Here is a 7,888-nt window from a genome sequence, read left to right as displayed (position 1 = left end):
GATTTGTATTATTATTTAAACCTAATTGTAGTTGTTAACATATCCAAAGACATAAAAATGGCAACGTATAAAAAGACATAAAAGAATTATTTTTCACACATTTGTTAGACTAACCTACATACATTAGTACAGTTTCTCAAATTGTGTCATGCTACATACAATATCTTCACTGTGTATTAAGCTCCATATTGCAATACACCACCTGAACACCTGAATTAGCCCTGGTCACCTGACCAGCCCGAACAAAACCCCACAAAATTACCCATATTTGGGTAAAATTTTTAACTGCCAGTTACCAGCGCTGCTGGTAAACAATGTTTACTGAGTCACCTGTCCATGGTTGGCAACGCTGCTTGCCGGCGACCAGCCGACGGTGACTACAAACGTCAATCTCTTTTTGTTCGCCCGACTGCTAATGCTGGCCTCACACTGGGCCTTTTTTTCTCGAGCAGCGAGCCGTTGCTGCCAAGAATCGAAAACCGGGAGATTTTAGCTCGTGATCTTTGCTTCCCGTCTTGTCGGGAAGCAGCAGCCACTAAACCCAAGGGACCGCGTAGTGTAAACAAACAAGATGGCTGCTTCTAACAGGACATGCTCAGGAACCATGTATCTTCCCACACAAAGACATCGGTATGCGTGGACGTCCTTTGCTCTCCATGGATTGTTAGAAAAAGTAAGAGAGTTCCGAATGTTGTGGGATCACATGGATGACCTTTTTAAGAAAACTACGCTTAAAAAGTACAAATGGGAGGATGTTTACTTTTCCCTACTGCTCCTCGAAACCACGAGATCCTAGTGTGACGATACAACACTTTTGCTCGCGAGCATCGGCTGGATGCTGGCCAAAACCGCGAGCTAGAAATGACTAGTGTGAGGCCAGCTTAAGATGTCTTGCAGCGACGAACCTTTTGGTCATAGCCTGACCCCCACAGCATTCTTGGATAAAGTTTTTGTTGATGCCTCTGCCCATTTTAGACTTTGCCTGGGATTTTTCTCTGCTATTTGGTATTATAGATTACGACTTGGACCGAAATGAACTCGACTGCAATGGATACTCCTTCGGCAAGATGCCTTCGGACTTTCCCAGTGAAGGTGCAGCAACTCATCACTCCTGTACCGCCTGCAAATGGAGGATGAGTACTCTCAAATATGACCAACATTCCTTATGCATTGCTTGTAGAAAGATCCAATGTGATCTGGGTCGTAGACGTATGAATGTAGGGATTGGTCTGTGAACCAGACGCAGGCTTATATCAAACATCGGAAAGCTCTTGCTTTAAAGAGTAAGGCTAGGTTATCTCCAGGGGTTAAACGTACGTTAGAAGAAGTGTCTAGTGACTTAGAGTCAGTTCTTTTTAAGAAGCTAGAAGACAGGCTGACATTGAGTATGTCTGGGTTATTGATGAATTTAGTATCAAACTTGAAAGATGACTTTCAGGCTAGTAATAGGGAACAAGCTACCAACCATTCTTTTCCAGCTCTCCTGCCTGTTCCAGAACCAGCCCTGACGGGTGCTGGGGATCATGGAGTTCCAAAAACCGAAAGGGTAGGAACTACCGTCCCCCCTCGCACAGAGCAGGCAGTGTCTGCAGCAGAATTCCCCTATTCCCCTGAAAAAGTAAGTCTTGAGTGTGAAATTAGAAGTGGGATCAACATAGACAGCTAAAGTTAGGGATTAGTTAGGTGAGGTATGGTTCCAAGGGCAGTTTCCTTCAGGTCCCGTAGGTAGTCCTGGTAACGCAAGTTCACCTTTGAATCCTGAGAATTGTTTATTTCCAGCCAATTTTGGGCCAAGAATGAAATCTTCCCTTCCTCCTTCTGGGAGCTTGGACTCGTTTCCTTTGGTGGGGGATTCCTTGGATGCCCCTTCTTCTTCAAAGGTTCCTTCCCTTTGGGAATTATGTCAGAGATGTTGTCTTCGAAAGTTGATCAGTTTAATTTGGCTGAGTATAATGGAGATGTCACAGGCCTTTCACAAGGGTACAGATCTTTAGTTAGGCAATGTTTTCTCTTGGGGTTTTGTAACATTCAAGATCATGTTCTAAAAACTTTCCCAGAATTCTCTAATGATATGCATTTGGTTTTTCAGGGGGTTAAGGATTCTATTTATTTTCTTTCCCTTAAAAGGATGATATCGTCGTCAGTTTCTCTTCCCCTGGTTTTGGTGGGTTCAGTTCCAGTTTCAGAGTTTTCCTCTGCTCCTTTGGGGGGGGTTTCTAGCCTTCACCTGATTCTGTTCCTCTTGAAAGTAATTTTGCTTCTAATTTGACCTTGTCATGTTCCGCAGGCTTTTCCCTTTCGGGAAAGGGTTTGATTTCTTTACTGCCTTCTCAGGTTACTCCTTTCGGTATTCCTTCTTCTTCCACTGGTTTCGATGTTTCTCCGGCAGGTGCGGCGGTTACCTGCTCCACTTCCACAGTCACAGGGCCTAGGGTAGCTCTGAATGTGTCTTCCTCTATCTTCCCGTCCCCCGTCCTTCCCAAGGTGGAAGAAATCCTGTTGGATCTAGGTACTGGTGTTGGTTCGATGTCAGGTTTGTTATCGGGTCATTCAGATTTCTGGACTTTGTCGGGTCCGATGGTTTCTCAGCTGGATCGATTATGTCCTTATATTGCAGTCTTTTCAGCTGCAGGAGTATGTAGGATTGGTGCATCTCCTTCACTTGCTCGGGGAAAATCTTCCTTGGATAGTACTGGTTTTAGTTCAAGCCAAGTTGTTGAGTCATGGTCGTGAGGCGCAAGACCTGCACAATTCGAGCGGTGTTTTGCCTCCACAGGTTTCCTTTGGTGGTCCGGTGCTTTCCGCTCTTCCTGGTAGGGGAGCTGATTTTTCGCAACATTTTGTGGTTGGCATGAGTGCGGGTTTGATGTCTCCTGTTTCTTTAGGCGTAGGCCAAGAAGGGTTAGGTTCTCCGTCTGTTCAGGGTGGTACTCCAGAAGTCCGTCTTGCCTCTGCTTTTCCTCCCGCTCCGATGTGTGTGGAAGACTTAGATAGAGATTTTGTGGTAGAGGACTTAGGTCCTCCCCCTTCAGTAGCAGGCTGTCCTCTTGCAGGAAACAGCCAGTATAGAAGAATGATAGGCCTCATTCACCATTTGATGAGGAACCTTTTAAACCAAACCAAGCGATATTTGAGGAACTGTTCTCTACCAAACCTTTGGTTTCTCATCCGTCTTGTAAGTTGCCTTGGTTTGGTTGTGTTGAACAAACCCTGAGGGAGGCGGACTGTCGGTTAGCTGCGGTAGTGGGGGCAGGTAAGCAGGACTCTGGTATTATTCCCAGTCACAAACCTTTATATGGTGTAGCGGGTAACCCTCCTTCGGGTTTTAGAGCATCTCTTAATGAGTTGGTATTTCGATGAGAGAAGCTGCTTTACTTGAAGACACCTTCAGGAATCAATCTGAGGCTATCTCCCACACTATGTGGATGCTTTCAGGCCTCATGGGCTTCTTAAAACAGGACGGGTATACCCTTTGGATCCCGGTCTCTTCGACAACCTTATTACATCAGTATCGATGGGGTTAGCTCATCAGACTGTCTCAGTGAGTTGCACTACTTTTGTTGGCAAGAAGAGGAGGGATCTTTACCTGAGCCATCTCCCCCCTCATTTCCTGGAGATTCATAAGCAGGTTTTGTCCAGGGCTCCTCTTATGCTCTGTGACAGTCTCTTCAAGGAAGAGGATGCCTCCTCCATGGTAAATTTTGTTTCCTCCGCTTCGGTGGTTGAATCTCAACAAGCTATGATTCGAGGGGCTGCTCAAAGTGCTAGGTCCCCAAAGGTACGTGTATGTCTTCTCCAGGTAAACGCTTTGGGTCATCTTCCTCGGCTAGGTCTCCCAAGAAAGTTGGGTTCTCTTCCAAACCCTCGTCTGCCTCCACAAAGCTCTCTTCTGGGAAGAAGGGTTTTCAGAGATAGGAGTCACTACCCTCGTTGACACCGGTAGGAGGTTGCTTGTCCCCCTTCATAACAATCTGGGGGAAGTGGGGTGTGGAGAGTTGGGTGGTGGAGGTCTCAAGAGTGGGGTACAAGATCCCTTTCCGTTGTGCCCCTCCATTATCCAATTCCCCGTTGGTTCTTGCATGCTATTCCCTGTCTTCCATCAAAGGGATGGCTTTGGCGATGGAGATTCATTCTTTGTGGGTCAAGGGAGCATTAGAACTAGCTCCCCCCACTCCGGGGTTTTCCAGTTGGATCTTCGTAACCTGTAAGTCGGATGGTTCTTGGAGGCCCAGCTTAGATCTTTCGGGCTTGAACCGCTTCATAGTTTCCACGAAGTTTTGCATGGAAACGACTCAGTCGGTGCTGAGGTCAATCCGAAAACATGACTGGATGGTGTCTGGACCTCAAGGATGCATATCTCCAAGTTCCGATACATCCGGAATCTTGGAGATTCCTTTGTTTCTTGGGTCCACTGGGAACCTTCCAGTTCAAGGTCATCTGTTTTGGGCTGACCACAGCACCTCAGGTGTTCACGAGGGTAATGGCTCCAATTTCTACTATCATGCATCGTCAAGGCATCCACATGAAGATTTGTGGGGATTTAGGAATCTGCATCAAAAAGTTCCCTGTCCCCTGCGCAGACCATTACGTATCTCGGCGTGAGAATTCAGACGCTTCGTTTGAGGGCTTTCCTGACGCCAGAATGAGTACGGTCGATTCTGAGTCAAGTCGGGTGCTTCCTCTCGGACAGGGCTCAACTCGCAAAAGAGTGGAGAAGTCTTCTAGGGAAGACGTGATCACTGTCTCTTCTAATTCCAGGCTCTTGTCTCTGGATGCGTTCTCTGCAGGTACATATCAGGAATTGCTGGGACTTTCAGGAAGAACATAGTGATAATCTGGGATGATTCCTGCCTCAAGGGTCTTTGGTGGTGGTCGGAAGAAGGTCATCTGATCACCAGAGTAAGTCTGGCCCTCCAGATTCCAGATGTCCATCTGTACTCAGACGCCTCAAATCAGGGTTGGGGCGCAACCCTGGAGGAGTCCATAAATGTCGGAGAGTTAAGGGCCATAGAGGAGGCTCTATTAAGCTTCGAAATCCTGGTTTGGGGGAAGGTTGTAGCACACTTCTCGGATAGCACTACAGCTCTGTCTTACCTGAGAAAAGAGGGAGACACAAAATCATCAACCCTCAACTTGATCGCACAGAGAATCTTGCACTGGTGCGAAAGTCGCAAAGTCTCGCTGCTTCTGCAATTTATCACAGGAAAGCTCAGTGTCCTGGCGGATGCCCTGAGCCGTTCGGAAGAGGTGCGGGGAAGCGAATGGACTTTATCACAAGAGGTAGTCCTTTCCCTGTTGAAGAAGTGGCTAGCCATGGTGGATCTTTTTGCTACCAGGATGAACTACCGTATCCCGGTGTACTTCTCTCCGGTAGCGGACACTATGTCTTGCGGGACGGACGCTATGCTCCACCCTTGGGACAACCTCCAGGCATATGCCTTCCCTCCGTTCGGCCTCATTCATCAGGTCCTGACGAAACTTGAGAGGGCACAAGAATATGGAGATGACACTAATTGCTCCGTTTTGGTCTCAGACCTTGGTTCCCGGACCTCTTAGAATTGCTGTCCGACCCTCCGATCCTCCTGTCAGAAAGGAAGGATCTGCTCAAACAGCCCCATTTCCATCATTATCACAAGAACCTTCACATGCTCAAGCTAGCTGCATGGAGACTGTGCAGCGAGCAGCCCTAGATTCTGGTCTTTCAAGAGGGATGGTTCGACAACTTTCTGTGTGCATGAGGAAGTCAACCAGAAAGTTTTACCGGGCGACGCACCGTACGTGGTGTAGGAGTCAAGGGCTTAGTATTTCTCATCCTACAATAGCTAAGGTAGAAGATTTTCTTCTCTTCCTCAGGAAGTCCAAGTCTCTCTCGTACTCCACCATCGCGGGCTATAGATCCATGTTAGCAAGCACCTTTAGATTTCATTTATCGGAGATTTTGAGTAGCAAAGTTCTTCACAATCTCAGATCTGTCAAGATTGAACGTCCGATAGTTCCGCTTTGGGCCCCTTCGTGGGATTTAGCGGAAGTTTTAGAATAGTTAAGTTGCAAGCCTTTAAGCCTCTTGAAAACTTGTCCTTATGAGAGCTTACCAAGAATGTGTTGTTTCTGGTAGCCCTGGCTACTGCTAAAAGAGTCGGAGAGATTCAAGCTGTCTCTAGATCAGTTTCATTTGCTGGCAAGGACTTGTATCTTGCTTACCTTTCAGAGTTTGTGGCTAAGACAGTCAGAAACTAATCCTCTTCCGAGGGAGTTTAAGGTGTTATCTCTCGAAGATTTCGTTGGCTGTGATGTTGCTGAGATGCAACTTTGTCCAATGTGAGCATTGAAGTGTTACATGTCGCGCACTCCCAAATTATTGCCGCGGCTGTGGTCATTATTTGTTTTGCCCAGGAATCCCTCTAGACCGCTATCAAAGAATGCAATCAGCTTTTTCCTAAGGGAAGTCATTTCAAAATCCCTACCCAGAGAGACAACTTAGGATAACAGTATTCCGCACCCAAGGGCACACAGTATCAGAAGTTTAGCAACATCTTCGGCTTTCCTGAGAAGCATCTCAGTAAGGAAGATTTTAGAAGCAGTATGTTGGAAATCAGTACCGGTTTTCACTTTTTATTTAAGAGATATACAGTTTGTGTTGGAGGGGGGTTACTCACCAGGACCGTTCGTAGCAGCTAATACAGTTTTAGGTTAGTTGGGTATTGGGTCTGGTTCTATAGGTGTATTAGTTTTTTTCTCCCGTTTTCATAGTTTTTAATTTGCCTACTCTTCTTGGATTATGTTGGTTTTTTGTGTACTGTCCCTGGTAAGTATGCTATTTTGTGCCGACTCTGCTCTTTCATCGCTACGGTTCAAGAGGCATCACTCTCCTTCAAGCGGACGTCAGGAAAGATCTGCCCTTGGAACTTATACTCCTTACATGAGAGGTATATGATACCACACGGGAGGCTCATGGAAGGAACTCCCCTTGGAACCTACCCTCCATCCATGGGAAGCTGTACAGCCTCATGGGGGTATGAAGTTCCCCTCCACATATGAGGGGTATTTGATAGCACATAGGAGGATTTAGACTAATAGAATGACGTTGAGGTACTCGTTCCTTTCTTTTCCCTCACATGACCACTGACTGAAGGTGAGTTGACAGTATTAATTCAAGGTAATAGATTATCACTGCCTGCCAATGTACTTCGGTTGGTCGGGCTGAACTAAGATTGAGCGCACTTCCTACTAAATGTAAATCGGGCTAATTCAGGTGTTCAGGTGGTGTATTGCAATATGGAGTTTTCATATTAAAACTAATATTGTAATACCTTCCTGAACACCTGAATGACAGCCCCCTTCTCCCCTCATCAAATTATTAATGATTCTAGCGATTGACGTCTTAGTCACCGTCTGCTGGTTGCCTGCAAGCAGCGTTGCCAACCATGGACAGGTGACTCAGTAAACATTTTTTACTTGCAGCACTGGTAATGCTGGCAGTAAAAAATTTTACCCAAATGTGGGTAATTTTGTTTTGTTCGGGCTGGTCAGGTAACCAGGGCTAATCCAGGTGTTAGGTAAGTATTACAATATTAGTTTTAATATGAAAAGTTTTGGTGAGACTGAAAGCTGAGGTATCATGTTGTTAGCTTTTGTTTTACAACTTATACTTTTAAAGAAATGGGCATCACTTGTTGATTAAAGAAATGGGAAGTACTGGCTAATTACATCGACACAGGGCCACCTACATATTGGGGAGAGCTATTTAGCTTAGAATATACAGTTTTTCCCAGGTGGATCTCTTAAGAGCCCTGCCTTTTATTTTATTATATATTTAGATGTTTTCACTTGCAAGTTTTGTCTTGATAAATAGGAAATATCAAAGCTGATACTAAAGTTTATTTACAAA

This window comes from Macrobrachium nipponense, chromosome 32 (assembly GCF_015104395.2).
Source record: "Macrobrachium nipponense isolate FS-2020 chromosome 32, ASM1510439v2, whole genome shotgun sequence".
Lineage (NCBI taxonomy): Eukaryota > Metazoa > Arthropoda > Malacostraca > Decapoda > Palaemonidae > Macrobrachium > Macrobrachium nipponense.
Note: the sequence above shows the minus strand (reverse complement) of the source record.